The sequence below is a fragment of the Phalangium opilio genome, unplaced genomic scaffold (assembly GCF_054372755.1).
Source record: "Phalangium opilio isolate 3A_F unplaced genomic scaffold, DU_Popi_V2 ptg000060l_1, whole genome shotgun sequence".
Taxonomy (NCBI): domain Eukaryota; kingdom Metazoa; phylum Arthropoda; class Arachnida; order Opiliones; family Phalangiidae; genus Phalangium; species Phalangium opilio.
In genome coordinates, this window is record NW_028324177.1 from 6,433,182 (window position 1) to 6,450,110 (window position 16,929).

Consider the following 16,929-nt stretch of genomic DNA (forward strand, 5'->3'; position numbering starts at 1 on the left):
TCCTATTTTTTCACTATTACATATGACACTGTCATACGCGACTTCGCAGCAAAACATTCTACAATCAACTAGTGTCTTTTGCGAAATGTACAACTCGCGAGAGACATACGATTGGGGGTTTACATTGTAAACGTAGTAATGCACTACGAGCAAAATTTCACGAAAACTGAGTTTTGATTTAGAAAAAAAAAGAATTTGCTCGTATGGTTGTCGCAGTGTCGCAGGATTTAAAACCTTTTTTTGGGCAGTTTTTGCCTTCTCTGGCATCGCCAAACATAACCATCAATGTTATCTCGCAAAGATAGTGTCATTTCCTGACCGCACGTATTACATTTTGTAGATTTGGCAATTAAATTTTTGTCTTGTAGCCAACGTATTACATTCGCCTTGTCCTTGCACATATCATGTATTTCAAAACTGGTGATCAAATCTTCCTCTGGAACCAAATGGTCATCTTCATCCGATGAAGATGACGCAAAATCAGATAAATCTCGCTCCGAAGAGCTGAAAGAGTCCGACATTTTAAAAGAAAGCTTGAAGTAATAGTGAAATGTGTTTGTCCAAAAAAATTGAAATAACAACTCAAGTTCTAGTTTCACTTTTATTTGTAGGTTTAGTTTTATTTCTAGTTTATACATGTGTTTAACGCCTTCTAGTGACATTTTCCCAACAAAAAATTGAAAATTGTTTCCTAATATTGTCATTGCACCATCATTAATTCCAGTATATTTTCACCCTGAAACACCTGTAAATAAACGAGATTAATATGAAATAATGAAATTAATTATGAATATTTTTAACTCACCATGGGATGGGCTCGAACCTGCGAGTGCTTGCTGAGGCTGGTTCCACGTTGCAGCGGCTATAACGTCTCGGCTACCGGGTCGTTGCAACCTTTCGTTTTTGAGGTTATATTTATCTCTAATTTTCTCTCGCGCATGCGCGTTTTGTATATATTACCCTTAATTATCTTTAGCGCCTATTATAATGATATGCAATGAATAGAGGAAGGTGTGAGCTTTAATTTGGTATATATTTTATTATATTTCAGGGTGCAGGTACTATTCTTCAAAATAGCCGAACCGGGAATGGCTACTACCGATTTATTTGAACATGAAAAAGTCAGGTTTTGTCACTCAAATCTAGTGTACCTGGAAGATAGAATTACACTCTATAAATTTAAGAATCATCATAGTACATCTGTAGCACGGGAAGGTGGTCAAGGACGAGAAAGTCACGGAGTTGAAGTTGGGAAAGGTACGGTTAATTTAGGGAAAGCGCAAGTAGGGCAAGGGCTGGCAGAAGGTCGGGGAGATGCGGTTCAACAAGAGGGTCGGGAAGTAGAGGTCGATGGTCAAGTAGAAGGGCCAGCAGAAGTTCAGGAAAGACGGGACGCTGATGGGCAGGGAGCGTTGAAGGGCAGGGTTCCGGTGAAGGGCACGGAGGCGTTGAGGGGCAGGGAGGCGTTGAAGAGCACGGAGGCGTTGAAGGCAGGGAGGCGTTGAAGGGCACGGAGGCGTTGAAGAGCACGGAGGTGTTGATGGGCAGGGAGGCGTTGAAGAGCACGGAGGCGTTGAAGGGCAGGGAGGCGTTGAAGGGCAGGGAGGCGTTGAAGGGCAGGGAGGCGTTGAAGGGCAGGGAGGCGTTGAAGGGCAGGGAGGCGTTGAAGGGCAGGGAGGCGTTGAAGGGCAGGGAGGCGTTGAAGGGCAGGGAGGCGTTGATGGGCAGGGAGGCGTTGAAGAGCACGGAGGCGTTGCAGGGCAGAGAGGCGTTCAAGGGCAGGGAGGCGTTGAAGGGCATGGAGGGGTTGAAGGGCAGGGAGGCGTTGAAGGGCAGGGAGGCGTTGAAGGGCAGGGAGGCGTGAAGGGCAGGGAGGCGTTGAAGGGCAGGAAGGCGTTGAAGGGCAGGGAGGCGTTGAAGGGCAGGAAGGCGTTGAAGGGCAGGAAGGCGTTGAAGGGCAGGAAGGCGTTGAAGGGCAGGGAGGCGTTGAAGGGCAGGAAGGCGTTGAAGGGCAGGAAGGCGTTGAAGGGCAGGAAGGCGTTGAAGGGCAGGAAGGCGTTGAAGGGCAGGGAGGCGTTGAAGGGCAGGGAGGCGTTGAAGGGCAGGAAGGCGTTGAAGGGCAGGAAGGCGTTGAAGGGCAGGAAGGCGTTGAAGGGCAGGAAGGCGTTGAAGGGCAGGAAGGCGTTGAAGGGCAGGAAGGCGTTGAAGGGCAGGGAGGCGTTGAAGGGCAGGGAGGCGTTGAAGGGCAGGAAGGCGTTGAAGGGCAGGAAGGCGTTGAAGGGCAGGGAGGCGTTGAAGGGCAGGAAGGCGTTGAAGGGCAGGAAGGCGTTGAAGGGCAGGGTGCCGCTGAAGGGCCGGCAGGTACTGAATGGCAGGGAATCGCTTAAGAGGTATTTTCGACATTTCAGATGACGAAGAAATTCCAATCATACCGATTGAATGTCGGGCTGCGGGTGGTATAGTTCAATCGGGGGCCGGGGAAAGATAGGCCAGGACAGATAGGCCAAAAAAGGGCTTGACCTAGAACATTTGAACATAAAGATGAAAATTGGAACATGGGTTGTTTTTGACCCCACAAAAAATATACTAAAAGTCCCCTGCTGTAGAGCGCGAGCTTTCGCCGCCATCTTGGAAAATGGCCGCCGGGAATGGCAGCATCAATGTATTCTACATTCTTCTTCAAAAAATATGAAAATTGGTACGCATTATGAATCGAACCATATGAGCTTCATGGCAAAATTTTACATCTCTGTGTTCAATAGTTTGGTCGCCATATTGGACAATGGCCGCCGTGAATGCTAGGTACAGTATATTTCACCATGTTGTTGGAAAACTATGAAAATTGATAGGTATTATATTCAGAGCTGTGTGAACCTCATAGTAAAATATTGAAGCCATTAGTCGGTTAGTTTGGCCGCCATGTTGGAAAATGGCCGCCATCAATGTCATTTAGTTACAGTATATGGTTCAAAAATTATGAAAATTGGTAATAATTATGTTGAAGACCGTCTGAACATCATACTTGAATATTGAAGACGTGCTACTGATAGTTTGGGCGCCATCTTCGAAAATGACTGTTTGAAATGCCAAATATATTACCGATATATTAATTTTTTTCAATATTTTTTTATTGAGTAGATGATTTTCATGAACGTATTAAATGTCATAAAATTAACTATCTTCGAGTCTAAATTTTTGACTCGTCTTCAAATATGGTCGCTGAAATATTACTATCTAAAATCTGAAAAAAAGGAATGCCATATTACTCGGATTTTGGTTAGGAAAAACCATTTTATATGGGGTGTACACATTCTAGTGTCGTTAAGGATTATATTTACGACACATTTTTAACATTTCGTTCATATTTCTCTTCATCCTGAAGATTTTTTTATTACGGCTAATACTTTGCCAATGACCACACATGACCCAGCAAGCTAATCCAGATCGTCTACATTCACAGTTCTTTATACAAGATGTTCTGCAGACTGCAGGTACAAATAATGAGTGTTATAAGTTCATCTGATGCCGGAAGGAGAATGGTGTGAATGGGTCTTCGACTTTCGCGATCGCGAACCAATCCCCACTGTTCAGGAATAAATCGTTTCCCAGCTATTGTTGGACTTGAAGATACGCTCGGAAAAATGCAGTTTTGCGGCGTCTGTTGTTGGATGAAACTTAGCGAGATCAAATGAGGACTTGACAGTATGTGTGGCAAGGGTTCCATTATACGTCTAATATCTACATAGTTGAAGCTTGGACGTGTCAATTATCACCCTAAGAAATGCGAAAAGAAATCTCTCTTCGGCAGCAATGGCTTCCTTAGATGCAATATGGTCATTAAAAAGCCCAACAAATTAGTAAAATGTTGATTATCTGTCATTACTTTAAACCACGCCTTATCATAACCAAACCCAGTTACAGCACGTAAATGAAAGAAGTGTTCTTTTAACCTTTTTAACTCAAAGGACTTGTCGATGCGGAGGGGGCCTGAATTCGGTGTGACGGTTCGGGAGTTCCTTGGGTTCGCCCTTGGTTCAGAGCGTTCCTTATCCCAATCCGTGAAGGTTTTTCCCGGCCGCTTCGCCCACGCCCAGGTGTTGTCTTGGCTCGCCCCCGCTATTGGCAACCCTCTAGGGGTCGCGTATACACTATTTGTTTGGGCCGTATGGCACTGTTGTGCTTGGAGAGAACTCCCCCGTCTCTTCGAGTCTTCTGCTGCCTTAATCCTTCCCTGTCACCGACCACCTTATGACTGGGCTCGACGTTGACGGTGTCCAGCTTCTGTCACCTGCTCAAGTGGCGTTTGTCGGTCCCACTGGCTGCTCCCGTGTGCCATGACGGCGGTTCCGCAGGTTCAATTTGGAATATGATGGGGAGGGGCGCTGATAAGGCCCCCAGCTAAGTGTAGCGCCTAATCAAGGGTTCTGACATGCAATTATTATGAAAAATCTTCAGGATGACGATGTATATGAATGAAATGTTAGAGATTTGTCTAAAATCTAATCTTAAACAACACTAGAATATATAAACCCTATATTAAAGAATATTCTCTAATCAACATGTTGAGAATAACAGCTTTGAATAACTTTTCTCTCTTTCAGAATTTAGGGCAATAATTTTCGTGTGGCCATTTTTAAAGATGGCGTCGATAATTTCAACTTCGAGATATCTATTTTTTGTTGTTTATTACGTTAATAAAAATCATCTATTCAAAATAAGAATTTCAAAAAGATTTACATATTTGAAATATATTTAGCATTTCCAGAAGTCATTTTCGAAGATGGCGCCCAAACTAACAGTAGCACGTCTTCAATATTCAAGTATGATGTTTAAACGCTCTTCATCATAATTATTACCAATTTTTAAAATTTTTGAACCATATACAGTATCTAAATGACATTGATGGCGGCCATTTTCCAACATGGCGCCCAAACTATCTCATGAATGGCTTCAATATTTTACTATGAGGTTCACACAGCTTTGATTATAAAATCTATAAATTTTCATAATTTTCCAACAAAATAATGAAATATACTGTACCTAGCATTCACGGCGGCCATTTTCCAATATGGCGACCAAACTATTGAACACAGAGCTGTAAAATTCTTCCATGATGTTCATGTGGGTCCAAACATTATGTGTACCAATTTTCATAATTTTTGAAGAAGAACGTGGAATACATTGTAGCTGTAATTCCCGGCGGCCATTTTCCAAGATGGCGGCGAAAGCTCGCGCTCTACAGCAGGGGACTTTTAGTATATTTTTTGTTGGGTGAAAAACAACACATGTACCAATTTTCATCTTTATGTTCAAATGTTCTAGGTCAAACCCTGAAAGTCCTGGGCTATGCTTTGAAGCGATATGAATGCTGAATATTTCTGTAAATTAACTCATCGGAAGTTTTACCCCATTGTTTTAATTTTTCAAAATTTAATAGCTACGAAAACTAGTTCAAGTAACATAACAGCGAGGCTCCGACGAGAATCGAACTCATGATCTCCTGTTTACGAGACAGGCGCTTTAACCACTAAGCCACGGGGCCCTTGCTTTGAAGCGATATGAATGCTGTATATTTCTGTAAATTAACTCATCGGAAGTTTTACCCCATTGTTTTAATTTTTCAAAATTTAACAGCTACGAAAACTAGTTCAAGTAACATAACAGCGAGGCTCCGACGAGAATCGAACTCATGATCTCCTTTTTACGAGACAGGCGCTTTAACTACTAAGCCACGGGGCCCTTGCTTTGAAGCGATATGAATGCTGAATATTTCAGTAAATTAACTCATCGGAACTTTTACCCCATTGTTTTAATTTAATAGCTACGAAAACTAGTTCAAGTAACATAACAGCGAGGCTCCGACGAGAATCGAACTCATGATCTCATGTTTACGAGACAGGCGCTTTAACCACTAAGCCACGGGGCCCTTGCTTTGAAGCGATATGAATGCTGAATATTTCTGCAAATTAACTCATCGGAAGTTTTACCCCATTGTTTTAATTTTTCAAAATTTAATAGCTACGAAAACTAGTTCAAGTAACATAACAGCGAGGCTCCGACGAGAATCGAACTCATGATCTCCTGTTTACGAGACAGGCGCTTTAACCACTAAGCCACGGAGCCCTTGCTTTGAAGCGATATGAATGCTGTATATTTCTGTAAATTAACTCATCGGAAGTTTTACCCCATTGTTTTAATTTTTCAAAATTTAATAGCTACGAAAACTAGTTCAAGTAACATAACAGCGAGGCTCCGACGAGAATCGAACTCATGATCTCCTGTTTACGAGACAGGCGCTTTAACCACTAAGCCACGGGGCCCTTGCTTTGAAGCGATATGAATGCTGAATATTTCTGCAAATAAACTCATCGGAAGTTTTACCCCATTGTTTTAATTTTTCAAAATTTAATAGCTACGACAACTAGTTCAAGTAACATAACAGCGAGGCTCCGACGAGAATCGAACTCATGATCTCCTGTTTACGAGACAGGCGCTTTAACCACTAAGCCACGGGGCCCTTGCTTTGAAGCGATATGAATGCTGTATATTTCTGTAAATTAACTCATCGGAAGTTTTACCCCATTGTTTTAATTTTTCAAAATTTAACAGCTACGAAAACTAGTTCAAGTAACATAACAGCGAGGCTCCGACGAGAATCGAACTCATGATCTCCTTTTTACGAGACAGGCGCTTTAACTACTAAGCCACGGGGCCCTTGCTTTGAAGCGATATGAATGCTGAATATTTCAGTAAATTAACTCATCGGAAGTTTTACCCCATTGTTTTAATTTTTCAAAATTTAATAGCTACGACAACTAGTTCAAGTAACATAACAGCGAGGCTCCGACGAGAATCGAACTCATGATCTCCTGTTTACGAGACAGGCGCTTTAACCACTAAGCCACGGGGCCCTTGCTTTGAAGCGATATGAATGCTGAATATTTCTGTAAATTAACTCATCGGAAGTTTTACCCCATTGTTTTAATTTTTCGAAATTTAATAGTTTCGAAAACTAGTTCAAGTAACATAACAGCGAGGCTCCGACGAGAATCGAACTCATGATCTCATATTTACGAGACAGGCGCTTTAACCACTAAGCCACGGGGCCCTTGCTTTGAAGCGATATGAATGCTGAATATTTCTGTAAATTAACTCATCGGAAGTTTTACCCCATGGTTTTAATTTTTCAAAATTTGATAGCTACGAAAACTAGTTCAAGTAACATAACAGCGAGGCTCCGACGAGAATCGAAATCATGATCTCCTGTTTACGAGACAGGCGCTTTAACCACTAAGCCACGGAGCACTTGCTTTGAAGCGATATGAATGCTAAATATTTCAGTAAATTAACTCATCGGAACTTTTACCCTATGGTTTTAATTTTTCAAAATTTGATAGCTACGAAAACTAGTTCAAGTAACATATCAGCGAGGCTCCGTATAGAATCGAACTCATGATCTCCTGTTTACGAGACAGGCGCTTTAACCACTAAGCCACAGAGCCCTTGCTTTGAAGCGATATGAATGCTGAATATTTCTGTAAATTAACTCATCGGAACTTTTACCCCATGGTTTTAATTTTTCAAAATTTGATAGCTACGAAAACTAGTTCAAGTAACATAACAGCGAGGCTCCGACGAGAATCGAAATCATGATCTCCAGTTTACGAGACAGGCGCTTTTACCACTAAGCCACGGGGCCCTTGCTTTTGAAGCGATATGAATGCTGAATATTTCTGTAAATTAACTCATCGGAAGTTTTACCCCATTGTTTCAATTTTTCAAAATTTAATAGCTTCGAAAACTAGTTCAAGTAACATAACAGCGAGGCTCCGACGAGAACCGAACTCATGATCTCCTGTTTACTAGTCAGGCGCTTTAACCATTTAGCCACGGAACCCTTGCTTTGAAGCGATATGAATGCTGAATATTTCTGTAAATTAACTCATCGGAACTTTTCCCCCATTGATTTAATTTTTCAAAATTTAATAGTTTCGAAAACTAGTTCAAGTAACACAACAGCGAGGATCCGAAGAGAATCGAACTCATGATCTCCTGTTTACGACACAGGCGCTTTAACCACTAAGCCACGGAGCCCTTGCTTTGAAGTGATATGAATGCTGAATATTTCAGAAAATTAAATCATCGGAACACTTACCCTATTGTTTTAATTTTTCAAAAATTTAATAGTTTCGAAAACTAGTTCAAGTAACATAACAGCGAGGCTCCGACGAGAATCGAACTCACGATCTCCTGTTTACGAGACAGGCGCTTTAACCACTAAGCCACAGAGCCCTTGCTTTGAAGCGATATGAATGCTGAATATTTCAGAAAATTAAATCATCGGAACTCTTACCCTATTGTTTTAATTTTTCAAAATTTAAAAGCTACGAACACTAGTTCAAGTAACATAACAGCGAGGCTCCGACGAGAATCGAACTCATGATCTCCAGTTTACGAGACAGGCGCTTTAACCACTAAGCCACGGAGCCCTTGCTTTGAAGTGATATGAATTCTGAATATTTCAGAAAATTAAATCATCGGAACACTTACCCTATTGTTTTAATTTTTCAAAATTTAATAGTTTCGAAAACTAGTTAAAGTAACATAACAGCGAGGCTCCGACGAGAATCGAACTCACGATCTCCTGTTTACGAGACAGGCGCTTTAACCACTAAGCCACGGAGCCCTTGCTTTGAAGCGATATGAATGCTGAATATTTCAGAAAATTAAATCATCGGAATTCTTACCCTATTGTTTTAATTTTTCAAAATTTAATAGTTTCGAAAACTAGTTCAAGTAACACAACAGCGAGGATCCGAAGAGAATCGAACTCATGATCTCCTGTTTACGACACAGGCGCTTTAACCACTAAGCCACGGAGCCCTTGCTTTGAAGTGATATGAATGCTGAATATTTCAGAAAATTAAATCATCGGAATTCTTACCCTATTGTTTTAATTTTTCAAAATTTAATAGTTTCGAAAACTAGTTCAAGTAACACAACAGCGAGGATCCGAAGAGAATCGAACTCATGATCTCCTGTTTACGAGACAGGCGCTTTAACCACTAAGCCACGGAGCCCTTGCTTTGAAGCGATATGAATGCTGAATATTTCAGAAAATTAAATCATCGGAACACTTACCCTATTGTTTTAATTTTTCAAAAATTTAATAGTTTCGAAAACTAGTTCAAGTAACATAACAGCGAGGCTCCGACGAGAATCGAACTCACGATCTCCTGTTTACGAGACAGGCGCTTTAACCACTAAGCCACAGAGCCCTTGCTTTGAAGCGATATGAATGCTGAATATTTCAGAAAATTAAATCATCGGAACTCTTACCCTATTGTTTTAATTTTTCAAAATTTAAAAGCTACGAACACTAGTTCAAGTAACATAACAGCGAGGCTCCGACGAGAATCGAACTCATGATCTCCAGTTTACGAGACAGGCGCTTTAACCACTAAGCCACGGAGCCCTTTGTTTTGAAGCGATATGAATGCTGAATATTTCTGTAAATTAACTCATCGGAAGTTTTACCCCATTGTTTTAATTTTTCAAAATTTAATAGCTACGAAAACTAGTTCAAGTAACATAACAGCGAGGCTCCGACGAGAATCGAACTCATGATCTCCTGTTTACGAGACAGGCGCTTTAACCACTAAGCCACGGGGCCCTTGCTTTGAAGCGATATGAATGCTGAATATTTCAGTAAATTAACTCATCGGAACTTTTACCCCATTGTTTTAATTTTTCAAAAGTTAATAGCTACGAAAACTAGTTCAAGTAACATAACAGCGAGGCTCCGACGAGAATCGAACTCATGATCTCTTGTTTACGAGACAGGCGCTTTAACCACTAAGCCACGGGGCCCTTGCTTTGAAGCGATATGAATACTGAATATTTCTGTAAATTAACTCATCGGAAGTTTTACCCCATTGTTTTAATTTTTCAAAATTTAATAGCTACGAAAACTAGTTCAAGTAACATAACAGCGAGGCTCCGACGAGAATCGAACTCATGATCTCCTGTTTACGAGACAGGCGCTTTAACCACTAAGCCACGGGGCCCTTGCTTTGAAGCGATATGAATGCTGTATATTTCTGTAAATTAACTCATCGGAAGTTTTACCCCATTGTTTTAATTTTTCAAAATTGAATAGCTACGAAAACTAGTTCAAGTAACATAACAGCGAGGCTCCGACGAGAACCGAACTCATGATCTCCTGTTTACTAGACAGGCGCTTTAACCACTAAGCCACGGAGCCCTTGCTTTGAAGCGATATGAATGCTGAATATTTCAGTAAATTAACTCATCGGAACTTTTACCCCATTGTTTTAATTTAATAGCTACGAAAACTAGTTCAAGTAACATAACAGCGAGGCTCCGACGAGAATCGAACTCATGATCTCCTGTTTACGAGACAGGCGCTTTAACCACTAAGCCACGGGGCCCTTGCTTTGAAGCGATATGAATGCTGAATATTTCAGAAAATTAAATCATCGGAACACTTACCCTATTGTTTTAGTTTTTCAAAATTTAATAGTTTCGAAAACTAGTTAAAGTAACATAACAGCGAGGCTCCGACGAGAATCGAACTCACGATCTCCTGTTTACGAGACAGGCGCTTTAACCACTAAGCCACGGAGCCCTTGCTTTGAAGCGATATGAATGCTGAATATTTCAGAAAATTAAATCATCGGAATTCTTACCCTATTGTTTTAATTTTTCAAAATTTAATAGTTTCGAAAACTAGTTCAAGTAACACAACAGCGAGGATCCGAAGAGAATCGAACTCATGACCTCCTGTTTACGACACAGGCGCTTTAACCACTAAGCCACGGAGCCCTTGCTTTGAAGTGATATGAATGCTGAATATTTCAGAAAATTAAATCATCGGAATTCTTACCCTATTGTTTTAATTTTTCAAAATTTAATAGTTTCGAAAACTAGTTCAAGTAACACCACAGCGAGGCTCCGACGAGAATCGAACTCACGATCTCCTGTTTACGAGACAGGCGCTTTAACCACTAAGCCACAGAGCCCTTGCTTTGAAGCGATATGAATGCTGAATATTTCAGAAAATTAAATCATCGGAACTCTTACCCTATTGTTTTAATTTTTCAAAATTTAAAAGCTACGAACACTAGTTCAAGTAACATAACAGCGAGGCTCCGACGAGAATCGAACTCATGCTCTCCAGTTTACGAGACAGGCGCTTTAACCACTAAGCCACGGAGCCCTTTGCTTTGAAGCGATATGAATGCTGAATATTTCTGTAAATTAACTCATCGGAACTTTTACCCCATTGTTTTAATTTTTCAAAAGTTAATAGCTACGAAAACTAGTTCAAGTAACATAACAGCGAGGCTCCGACGAGAATCGAACTCATGATCTCCTGTTTACGAGACAGGCGCTTTAACCACTAAGCCACGGGGCCCTTGCTTTGAAGCGATATGAATACTGTATATTTCTGTAAATTAACTCATCGGAAGTTTTACCCCATTGTTTTAATTTTTCAAAATTTAATAGCTACGAAAACTAGTTCAAGTAACATAACAGCGAGGCTCCGACGAGAATCGAACTCATGATCTCCTGTTTACGAGACAGGCGCTTGAATCACTAAGCCACGGGGCCCTTGCTTTGAAGCGATATGAATGCTGTATATTTCTGTAAATTAACTCATCGGAAGTTTGACCCCATTGTTTTAATTTTTCAAAATTGAATAGCTACGAAAACTAGTTCAAGTAACATAACAGCGAGGCTCCGACGAGAACCGAACTCATGATCTCCTGTTTACTAGACAGGCGCTTTAACCACTAAGCCACGGAGCCCTTGCTTTGAAGCGATATGAATGCTGAATATTTCAGTAAATTAACTCATCGGAACTTTTACCCCATTGTTTTAATTTAATAGCTACGAAAACTAGTTCAAGTAACATAACAGCGAGGCTCCGACGAGAATCGAACTCATGATCTCCTGTTTACGAGACAGGCGCTTTAACCACTAAGCCACGGGGCCCTTGCTTTGAAGCGATATGAATGCTGAATATTTCTGTAAATTAACTCATCGGAACTTTTACCCCATTGTTTTAATTTTTCAAAATTTAACAGCATCGAAAACTAGTTCAAGTAACATAACAGCGAGGCTCCGACGAGAATCGAACTCATGATCTCCTGTTTACGAGACAGGCGCTTTAACCACTAAGCCACGGGGCCCTTGCTTTGAAGCGATATGAATGCTGAATATTTCTGTAAATTAACTCATCGGAAGTTTTACCCCATTGTTTTAATTTTTCAAAATTTAACAGCTACGAAAACTAGTTCAAGTAACATAACAGCGAGGCTCCGACGAGAATCGAACTCATGATCTCCTGTTTACGAGACAGGCGCTTTAACCACTAAGCCACGGGGCCCTTGCTTTGAAGCGATATGAATGCTGTATATTTCTGTAAATTAACTCATCGGAAGTTTTACCCCATTCTTTTAATTTTTCAAAATTGAATAGCTACGAAAACTAGTTCAAGTAACATAACAGCGAGGCTCCGACGAGAACCGAACTCATGATCTCCTGTTTACTAGACAGGCGCTTTAACCACTAAGCCACGGAGCCCTTGCTTTGAAGCGATATGAATGCTGAATATTTCAGTAAATTAACTCATCGGAACTTTTACCCCATTGTTTTAATTTAATAGCTACGAAAACTAGTTCAAGTAACATAACAGCGAGGCTCCGACGAGAATCGAACTCATGATCTCCTGTTTACGAGACAGGCGCTTTAACCACTAAGCCACGGGGCCCTTGCTTTGAAGCGATATGAATGCTGAATATTTCTGTAAATTAACTCATCGGAAGTTTTACCCCATTGTTTTTATTTTTCAAAATTTAACAGCTACGAAAACTAGTTCAAGTAACATAACAGCGAGGCTCCGACGAGAATCGAACTCATGATCTCCTGTTTACGAGACAGGCGCTTTAACCACTAAGCCACGGGGCCCTTGCTTTGAAGCGATATGAATGCTGAATATTTCTGTAAATTAACTCATCGGAAGTTTTACCCCATTGTTTTAATTTTTCAAAATTGAATAGCTACGAAAACTAGTTCAAGTAACATAACAGCGAGGCTCCGACGAGAATCGAACTCATGATCTCCTGTTTACGAGACAGGCGCTTTAACCACTAAGCCACGGGGCCCTTGCTTTGAAGCGATATGAATACTGAATATTTCTGTAAATTAACTCATCGGAAGTTTTACCCTATTGTTTTAATTTTTCAAAATTTAATAGCTACGAAAACTAGTTCAAGTAACATAACAGCGAGGCTCCGACGAGAATCGAACTCATGATCTCCTGTTTACGAGACAGGCGCTTTAACCACTAAGCCACGGGGCCCTTGCTTGGAAGCGATATGAATGCTGTATATTTCTGTAAATTAACTCATCGGAAGTTTTACCCCATTGTTTTAATTTTTCAAAATTTAACAGCTTCGAAAACTAGTTCAAGTAACATAACAGCGAGGCTCCGACGAGAATCGAACTCATGATCTCCTGTTTACGAGACAGGCGCTTTAACCACTAAGCCACGGGGCCCTTGCTTTGAAGCGATATGAATGCTGAATATTTCTGTAAATTAACTCATCGGAAGTTTTACCCCATTGTTTTAATTTTTCAAAATTGAATAGCTACGAAAACTAGTTCAAGTAACATAACAGCGAGGCTCCGACGAGAATCGAACTCATGATCTCCTGTTTACGAGACAGGCGCTTTAACCACTAAGCCACGGGGCCCTTGCTTTGAAGCGATATGAATGCTGAATATTTCTGTAAATTAACTCATCGGAAGTTTTACCCCATTGTTTTTATTTTTCAAAATTTAACAGCTACGAAAACTAGTTCAAGTAACATAACAGCGAGGCTCCGACGAGAATCGAACTCATGATCTCCTGTTTACGAGACAGGCGCTTTAACCACTAAGCCACGGGGCCCTTGCTTTGAAGCGATATGAATGCTGAATATTTCTGTAAATTAACTCATCGGAAGTTTTACCCCATTGTTTTAATTTTTCAAAATTGAATAGCTACGAAAACTAGTTCAAGTAACATAACAGCGAGGCTCCGACGAGAATCGAACTCATGATCTCCTGTTTACGAGACAGGCGCTTTAACCACTAAGCCACGGGGCCCTTGCTTTGAAGCGATATGAATACTGAATATTTCTGTAAATTAACTCATCGGAAGTTTTACCCTATTGTTTTAATTTTTCAAAATTTAATAGCTACGAAAACTAGTTCAAGTAACATAACAGCGAGGCTCCGACGAGAATCGAACTCATGATCTCCTGTTTACGAGACAGGCGCTTTAACCACTAAGCCACGGGGCCCTTGCTTGGAAGCGATATGAATGCTGTATATTTCTGTAAATTAACTCATCGGAAGTTTTACCCCATTGTTTTAATTTTTCAAAATTTAACAGCTTCGAAAACTAGTTCAAGTAACATAACAGCGAGGCTCCGACGAGAATCGAACTCATGATCTCCTGTTTACGAGACAGGCGCTTTAACCACTAAGCCACGGGGCCCTTGCTTTGAAGCGATATGAATGCTGAATATTTCTGTAAATTAACTCATCGGAAGTTTTACCCCATTGTTTTAATTTTTCAAAATTGAATAGCTACGAAAACTAGTTCAAGTAACATAACAGCGAGGCTCCGACGAGAATCGAACTCATGATCTCCTTTTTACGAGACAGGCGCTTTAACCACAAAGCCACGGGGCCCTTGCTTTGAAGCGATATGAATGCTGAATATTTCAGTAAATTAACTCATCGGAACTTTTACCCCATTGTTTTAATTTAATAGCTACGAAAACTAGTTCAAGTAACATAACAGCGAGGCTCCGACGAGAATCGAACTCATGATCTCCTGTTTACGAGACAGGCGCTTTAACCACTAAGCCACGGGGCCCTTGCTTTGAAGCGATATGAATGCTGAATATTTCTGTAAATTAACTCATCGGAAGTTTTACCCCATTGTTTTAATTTTTCAAAATTGAATAGCTACGAAAACTAGTTCAAGTAACATAACAGCGAGGCTCCGACGAGAATCGAACTCATGATCTCCTTTTTACGAGACAGGCGCTTTAACCACAAAGCCACGGGGCCCTTGCTTTGAAGCGATATGAATGCTGAATATTTCAGTAAATTAACTCATCGGAACTTTTACCCCATTGTTTTAATTTTTCAAAATTTAACAGCATCGAAAACTAGTTCAAGTAACATAACAGCGAGGCTCCGACGAGAACCGAACTCATGATCTCCTGTTTACTAGACAGGCGCTTTAACCACTAAGCCACGGAGCCCTTGCTTTGAAGCGATATGAATGCTGAATATTTCAGTAAATTAACTCATCGGAACTTTTACCCCATTGTTTTAATTTAATAGCTACGAAAACTAGTTCAAGTAACATAACAGCGAGGCTCCGACGAGAATCGAACTCATGATCTCCTGTTTACGAGACAGGCGCTTTAACCACTAAGCCACGGGGCCCTTGCTTTGAAGCGATATGAATGCTGAATATTTCTGTAAATTAACTCATCGGAAGTTTTACCCCATTGTTTTAATTTTTCAAAATTTAACAGCTACGAAAACTAGTTCAAGTAACATAACAGCGAGGCTCCGACGAGAATCGAACTCATGATCTCCTGTTTACGAGACAGGCGCTTTAACCACTAAGCCACGGGGCCCTTGCTTTGAAGCGATATGAATGCTGAATATTTCTGTAAATTAACTCATCGGAAGTTTTACCCCATTGTTTTAATTTTTCAAAATTGAATAGCTACGAAAACTAGTTCAAGTAACATAACAGCGAGGCTCCGACGAGAACCGAACTCATGATCTCCTTTTTACGAGACAGGCGCTTTAACCACAAAGCCACGGGGCCCTTGCTTTGAAGCGATATGAATGCTGAATATTTCAGTAAATTAACTCATCGGAACTTTTACCCCATTGTTTTAATTTTTCAAAATTTAACAGCATCGAAAACTAGTTCAAGTAACATAACAGCGAGGCTCCGACGAGAACCGAACTCATGATCTCCTGTTTACTAGACAGGCGCTTTAACCACTAAGCCACGGAGCCCTTGCTTTGAAGCGATATGAATGCTGAATATTTCAGTAAATTAACTCATCGGAACTTTTACCCCATTGTTTTAATTTAATAGCTACGAAAACTAGTTCAAGTAACATAATAGCGAGGCTCCGACGAGAATCGAACTCATGATCTCCTGTTTACGAGACAGGCGCTTTAACCACTAAGCCACGGGGCCCTTGCTTTGAAGCGATATGAATGCTGAATATTTCTGTAAATTAACTCATCGGAAGTTTTACCCCATTGTTTTAATTTTTCAAAATTTAACAGCTACGAAAACTAGTTCAAGTAACATAACAGCGAGGCTCCGACGAGAATCGAACTCATGATCTCCTGTTTACGAGACAGGTGCTTTAACCACTAAGCCACGGGGCCCTTGCTTTGAAGCGATATGAATGCTGAATATTTCTGTAAATTAACTCATCGGAAGTTTTACCCCATTGTTTTAATTTTTCAAAATTGAATAGCTACGAAAACTAATTCAAGTAACATAACAGCGAGGCTCCGACGAGAATCGAACTCATGATCTCCTTTTTACGAGACAGGCGCTTTAACCACAAAGCCACGGGGCCCTTGCTTTGAAGCGAAATGAATGCTGAATATTTCAGTAAATTAACTCATCGGAACTTTTACCCCATTGTTTTAATTTTTCAAAATTTAACAGCATCGAAAACTAGTTCAAGTAACATAACAGCGAGGCTCCGACGAGAATCGAACTCATGATCTCCTTTTTACGAGACAGGCGCTTTAACCACTAAGCCACGGGGCCCTTGCTTTGAAGCGATATGAATGCTG

At 40.7% G+C, this 16,929-nt stretch overlaps 50 non-coding genes across 50 annotated transcripts; all 50 read right to left on the minus strand.

Moving 5' to 3' along the window:
- Positions 1 to 5,469: 5,469 nt before the first annotated feature.
- TRNAT-CGU (transfer RNA threonine (anticodon CGU)) lies at positions 5,470 to 5,542 on the minus strand. Its single transcript has one exon. It is a non-coding gene; the product is annotated as a tRNA-Thr (tRNA).
- Positions 5,543 to 5,853: 311 nt separating this feature from the next.
- TRNAT-CGU (transfer RNA threonine (anticodon CGU)) lies at positions 5,854 to 5,926 on the minus strand. Its single transcript has one exon. It is a non-coding gene; the product is annotated as a tRNA-Thr (tRNA).
- Positions 5,927 to 6,050: 124 nt separating this feature from the next.
- Positions 6,051 to 6,123, minus strand: TRNAT-CGU (transfer RNA threonine (anticodon CGU)). The gene has a single exon. It is a non-coding gene; the product is annotated as a tRNA-Thr (tRNA).
- Positions 6,124 to 6,247: 124 nt separating this feature from the next.
- On the minus strand, positions 6,248 to 6,320 carry TRNAT-CGU (transfer RNA threonine (anticodon CGU)). Its single transcript has one exon. It is a non-coding gene; the product is annotated as a tRNA-Thr (tRNA).
- Positions 6,321 to 6,444: 124 nt separating this feature from the next.
- On the minus strand, positions 6,445 to 6,517 carry TRNAT-CGU (transfer RNA threonine (anticodon CGU)). The gene has a single exon. It is a non-coding gene; the product is annotated as a tRNA-Thr (tRNA).
- A 321-nt stretch (positions 6,518 to 6,838) lies between these two features.
- TRNAT-CGU (transfer RNA threonine (anticodon CGU)) lies at positions 6,839 to 6,911 on the minus strand. Its single transcript has one exon. It is a non-coding gene; the product is annotated as a tRNA-Thr (tRNA).
- Positions 6,912 to 7,035: 124 nt separating this feature from the next.
- Positions 7,036 to 7,108, minus strand: TRNAT-CGU (transfer RNA threonine (anticodon CGU)). Its single transcript has one exon. It is a non-coding gene; the product is annotated as a tRNA-Thr (tRNA).
- A 124-nt stretch (positions 7,109 to 7,232) lies between these two features.
- TRNAT-CGU (transfer RNA threonine (anticodon CGU)) lies at positions 7,233 to 7,305 on the minus strand. Its single transcript has one exon. It is a non-coding gene; the product is annotated as a tRNA-Thr (tRNA).
- A 124-nt stretch (positions 7,306 to 7,429) lies between these two features.
- TRNAT-CGU (transfer RNA threonine (anticodon CGU)) lies at positions 7,430 to 7,502 on the minus strand. The gene has a single exon. It is a non-coding gene; the product is annotated as a tRNA-Thr (tRNA).
- A 124-nt stretch (positions 7,503 to 7,626) lies between these two features.
- Positions 7,627 to 7,699, minus strand: TRNAT-CGU (transfer RNA threonine (anticodon CGU)). Its single transcript has one exon. It is a non-coding gene; the product is annotated as a tRNA-Thr (tRNA).
- Positions 7,700 to 8,219: 520 nt separating this feature from the next.
- On the minus strand, positions 8,220 to 8,292 carry TRNAT-CGU (transfer RNA threonine (anticodon CGU)). Its single transcript has one exon. It is a non-coding gene; the product is annotated as a tRNA-Thr (tRNA).
- A 124-nt stretch (positions 8,293 to 8,416) lies between these two features.
- TRNAT-CGU (transfer RNA threonine (anticodon CGU)) lies at positions 8,417 to 8,489 on the minus strand. Its single transcript has one exon. It is a non-coding gene; the product is annotated as a tRNA-Thr (tRNA).
- Positions 8,490 to 8,613: 124 nt separating this feature from the next.
- On the minus strand, positions 8,614 to 8,686 carry TRNAT-CGU (transfer RNA threonine (anticodon CGU)). Its single transcript has one exon. It is a non-coding gene; the product is annotated as a tRNA-Thr (tRNA).
- A 321-nt stretch (positions 8,687 to 9,007) lies between these two features.
- TRNAT-CGU (transfer RNA threonine (anticodon CGU)) lies at positions 9,008 to 9,080 on the minus strand. Its single transcript has one exon. It is a non-coding gene; the product is annotated as a tRNA-Thr (tRNA).
- Positions 9,081 to 9,205: 125 nt separating this feature from the next.
- On the minus strand, positions 9,206 to 9,278 carry TRNAT-CGU (transfer RNA threonine (anticodon CGU)). Its single transcript has one exon. It is a non-coding gene; the product is annotated as a tRNA-Thr (tRNA).
- A 124-nt stretch (positions 9,279 to 9,402) lies between these two features.
- TRNAT-CGU (transfer RNA threonine (anticodon CGU)) lies at positions 9,403 to 9,475 on the minus strand. Its single transcript has one exon. It is a non-coding gene; the product is annotated as a tRNA-Thr (tRNA).
- Positions 9,476 to 9,600: 125 nt separating this feature from the next.
- On the minus strand, positions 9,601 to 9,673 carry TRNAT-CGU (transfer RNA threonine (anticodon CGU)). The gene has a single exon. It is a non-coding gene; the product is annotated as a tRNA-Thr (tRNA).
- Positions 9,674 to 9,797: 124 nt separating this feature from the next.
- On the minus strand, positions 9,798 to 9,870 carry TRNAT-CGU (transfer RNA threonine (anticodon CGU)). The gene has a single exon. It is a non-coding gene; the product is annotated as a tRNA-Thr (tRNA).
- Positions 9,871 to 9,994: 124 nt separating this feature from the next.
- TRNAT-CGU (transfer RNA threonine (anticodon CGU)) lies at positions 9,995 to 10,067 on the minus strand. The gene has a single exon. It is a non-coding gene; the product is annotated as a tRNA-Thr (tRNA).
- A 124-nt stretch (positions 10,068 to 10,191) lies between these two features.
- On the minus strand, positions 10,192 to 10,264 carry TRNAT-AGU (transfer RNA threonine (anticodon AGU)). Its single transcript has one exon. It is a non-coding gene; the product is annotated as a tRNA-Thr (tRNA).
- Positions 10,265 to 10,378: 114 nt separating this feature from the next.
- Positions 10,379 to 10,451, minus strand: TRNAT-CGU (transfer RNA threonine (anticodon CGU)). The gene has a single exon. It is a non-coding gene; the product is annotated as a tRNA-Thr (tRNA).
- Positions 10,452 to 10,575: 124 nt separating this feature from the next.
- TRNAT-CGU (transfer RNA threonine (anticodon CGU)) lies at positions 10,576 to 10,648 on the minus strand. Its single transcript has one exon. It is a non-coding gene; the product is annotated as a tRNA-Thr (tRNA).
- Positions 10,649 to 10,772: 124 nt separating this feature from the next.
- Positions 10,773 to 10,845, minus strand: TRNAT-CGU (transfer RNA threonine (anticodon CGU)). The gene has a single exon. It is a non-coding gene; the product is annotated as a tRNA-Thr (tRNA).
- Positions 10,846 to 10,969: 124 nt separating this feature from the next.
- On the minus strand, positions 10,970 to 11,042 carry TRNAT-CGU (transfer RNA threonine (anticodon CGU)). The gene has a single exon. It is a non-coding gene; the product is annotated as a tRNA-Thr (tRNA).
- Positions 11,043 to 11,166: 124 nt separating this feature from the next.
- TRNAT-CGU (transfer RNA threonine (anticodon CGU)) lies at positions 11,167 to 11,239 on the minus strand. The gene has a single exon. It is a non-coding gene; the product is annotated as a tRNA-Thr (tRNA).
- Positions 11,240 to 11,364: 125 nt separating this feature from the next.
- On the minus strand, positions 11,365 to 11,437 carry TRNAT-CGU (transfer RNA threonine (anticodon CGU)). Its single transcript has one exon. It is a non-coding gene; the product is annotated as a tRNA-Thr (tRNA).
- Positions 11,438 to 11,561: 124 nt separating this feature from the next.
- TRNAT-CGU (transfer RNA threonine (anticodon CGU)) lies at positions 11,562 to 11,634 on the minus strand. Its single transcript has one exon. It is a non-coding gene; the product is annotated as a tRNA-Thr (tRNA).
- Positions 11,635 to 11,758: 124 nt separating this feature from the next.
- Positions 11,759 to 11,831, minus strand: TRNAT-AGU (transfer RNA threonine (anticodon AGU)). Its single transcript has one exon. It is a non-coding gene; the product is annotated as a tRNA-Thr (tRNA).
- A 114-nt stretch (positions 11,832 to 11,945) lies between these two features.
- Positions 11,946 to 12,018, minus strand: TRNAT-CGU (transfer RNA threonine (anticodon CGU)). Its single transcript has one exon. It is a non-coding gene; the product is annotated as a tRNA-Thr (tRNA).
- A 124-nt stretch (positions 12,019 to 12,142) lies between these two features.
- Positions 12,143 to 12,215, minus strand: TRNAT-CGU (transfer RNA threonine (anticodon CGU)). Its single transcript has one exon. It is a non-coding gene; the product is annotated as a tRNA-Thr (tRNA).
- Positions 12,216 to 12,339: 124 nt separating this feature from the next.
- Positions 12,340 to 12,412, minus strand: TRNAT-CGU (transfer RNA threonine (anticodon CGU)). The gene has a single exon. It is a non-coding gene; the product is annotated as a tRNA-Thr (tRNA).
- Positions 12,413 to 12,536: 124 nt separating this feature from the next.
- TRNAT-AGU (transfer RNA threonine (anticodon AGU)) lies at positions 12,537 to 12,609 on the minus strand. Its single transcript has one exon. It is a non-coding gene; the product is annotated as a tRNA-Thr (tRNA).
- A 114-nt stretch (positions 12,610 to 12,723) lies between these two features.
- Positions 12,724 to 12,796, minus strand: TRNAT-CGU (transfer RNA threonine (anticodon CGU)). Its single transcript has one exon. It is a non-coding gene; the product is annotated as a tRNA-Thr (tRNA).
- A 124-nt stretch (positions 12,797 to 12,920) lies between these two features.
- Positions 12,921 to 12,993, minus strand: TRNAT-CGU (transfer RNA threonine (anticodon CGU)). The gene has a single exon. It is a non-coding gene; the product is annotated as a tRNA-Thr (tRNA).
- Positions 12,994 to 13,117: 124 nt separating this feature from the next.
- On the minus strand, positions 13,118 to 13,190 carry TRNAT-CGU (transfer RNA threonine (anticodon CGU)). The gene has a single exon. It is a non-coding gene; the product is annotated as a tRNA-Thr (tRNA).
- Positions 13,191 to 13,314: 124 nt separating this feature from the next.
- Positions 13,315 to 13,387, minus strand: TRNAT-CGU (transfer RNA threonine (anticodon CGU)). The gene has a single exon. It is a non-coding gene; the product is annotated as a tRNA-Thr (tRNA).
- A 124-nt stretch (positions 13,388 to 13,511) lies between these two features.
- On the minus strand, positions 13,512 to 13,584 carry TRNAT-CGU (transfer RNA threonine (anticodon CGU)). Its single transcript has one exon. It is a non-coding gene; the product is annotated as a tRNA-Thr (tRNA).
- Positions 13,585 to 13,708: 124 nt separating this feature from the next.
- On the minus strand, positions 13,709 to 13,781 carry TRNAT-CGU (transfer RNA threonine (anticodon CGU)). The gene has a single exon. It is a non-coding gene; the product is annotated as a tRNA-Thr (tRNA).
- A 124-nt stretch (positions 13,782 to 13,905) lies between these two features.
- Positions 13,906 to 13,978, minus strand: TRNAT-CGU (transfer RNA threonine (anticodon CGU)). Its single transcript has one exon. It is a non-coding gene; the product is annotated as a tRNA-Thr (tRNA).
- Positions 13,979 to 14,102: 124 nt separating this feature from the next.
- TRNAT-CGU (transfer RNA threonine (anticodon CGU)) lies at positions 14,103 to 14,175 on the minus strand. The gene has a single exon. It is a non-coding gene; the product is annotated as a tRNA-Thr (tRNA).
- Positions 14,176 to 14,299: 124 nt separating this feature from the next.
- On the minus strand, positions 14,300 to 14,372 carry TRNAT-CGU (transfer RNA threonine (anticodon CGU)). The gene has a single exon. It is a non-coding gene; the product is annotated as a tRNA-Thr (tRNA).
- Positions 14,373 to 14,496: 124 nt separating this feature from the next.
- Positions 14,497 to 14,569, minus strand: TRNAT-CGU (transfer RNA threonine (anticodon CGU)). The gene has a single exon. It is a non-coding gene; the product is annotated as a tRNA-Thr (tRNA).
- A 311-nt stretch (positions 14,570 to 14,880) lies between these two features.
- TRNAT-CGU (transfer RNA threonine (anticodon CGU)) lies at positions 14,881 to 14,953 on the minus strand. The gene has a single exon. It is a non-coding gene; the product is annotated as a tRNA-Thr (tRNA).
- Positions 14,954 to 15,274: 321 nt separating this feature from the next.
- Positions 15,275 to 15,347, minus strand: TRNAT-AGU (transfer RNA threonine (anticodon AGU)). Its single transcript has one exon. It is a non-coding gene; the product is annotated as a tRNA-Thr (tRNA).
- Positions 15,348 to 15,461: 114 nt separating this feature from the next.
- On the minus strand, positions 15,462 to 15,534 carry TRNAT-CGU (transfer RNA threonine (anticodon CGU)). The gene has a single exon. It is a non-coding gene; the product is annotated as a tRNA-Thr (tRNA).
- Positions 15,535 to 15,658: 124 nt separating this feature from the next.
- TRNAT-CGU (transfer RNA threonine (anticodon CGU)) lies at positions 15,659 to 15,731 on the minus strand. Its single transcript has one exon. It is a non-coding gene; the product is annotated as a tRNA-Thr (tRNA).
- A 321-nt stretch (positions 15,732 to 16,052) lies between these two features.
- TRNAT-AGU (transfer RNA threonine (anticodon AGU)) lies at positions 16,053 to 16,125 on the minus strand. Its single transcript has one exon. It is a non-coding gene; the product is annotated as a tRNA-Thr (tRNA).
- A 114-nt stretch (positions 16,126 to 16,239) lies between these two features.
- Positions 16,240 to 16,312, minus strand: TRNAT-CGU (transfer RNA threonine (anticodon CGU)). The gene has a single exon. It is a non-coding gene; the product is annotated as a tRNA-Thr (tRNA).
- A 124-nt stretch (positions 16,313 to 16,436) lies between these two features.
- TRNAT-CGU (transfer RNA threonine (anticodon CGU)) lies at positions 16,437 to 16,509 on the minus strand. The gene has a single exon. It is a non-coding gene; the product is annotated as a tRNA-Thr (tRNA).
- A 321-nt stretch (positions 16,510 to 16,830) lies between these two features.
- Positions 16,831 to 16,903, minus strand: TRNAT-CGU (transfer RNA threonine (anticodon CGU)). Its single transcript has one exon. It is a non-coding gene; the product is annotated as a tRNA-Thr (tRNA).
- Between the last annotated feature and the right edge of the window lie 26 nt (positions 16,904 to 16,929).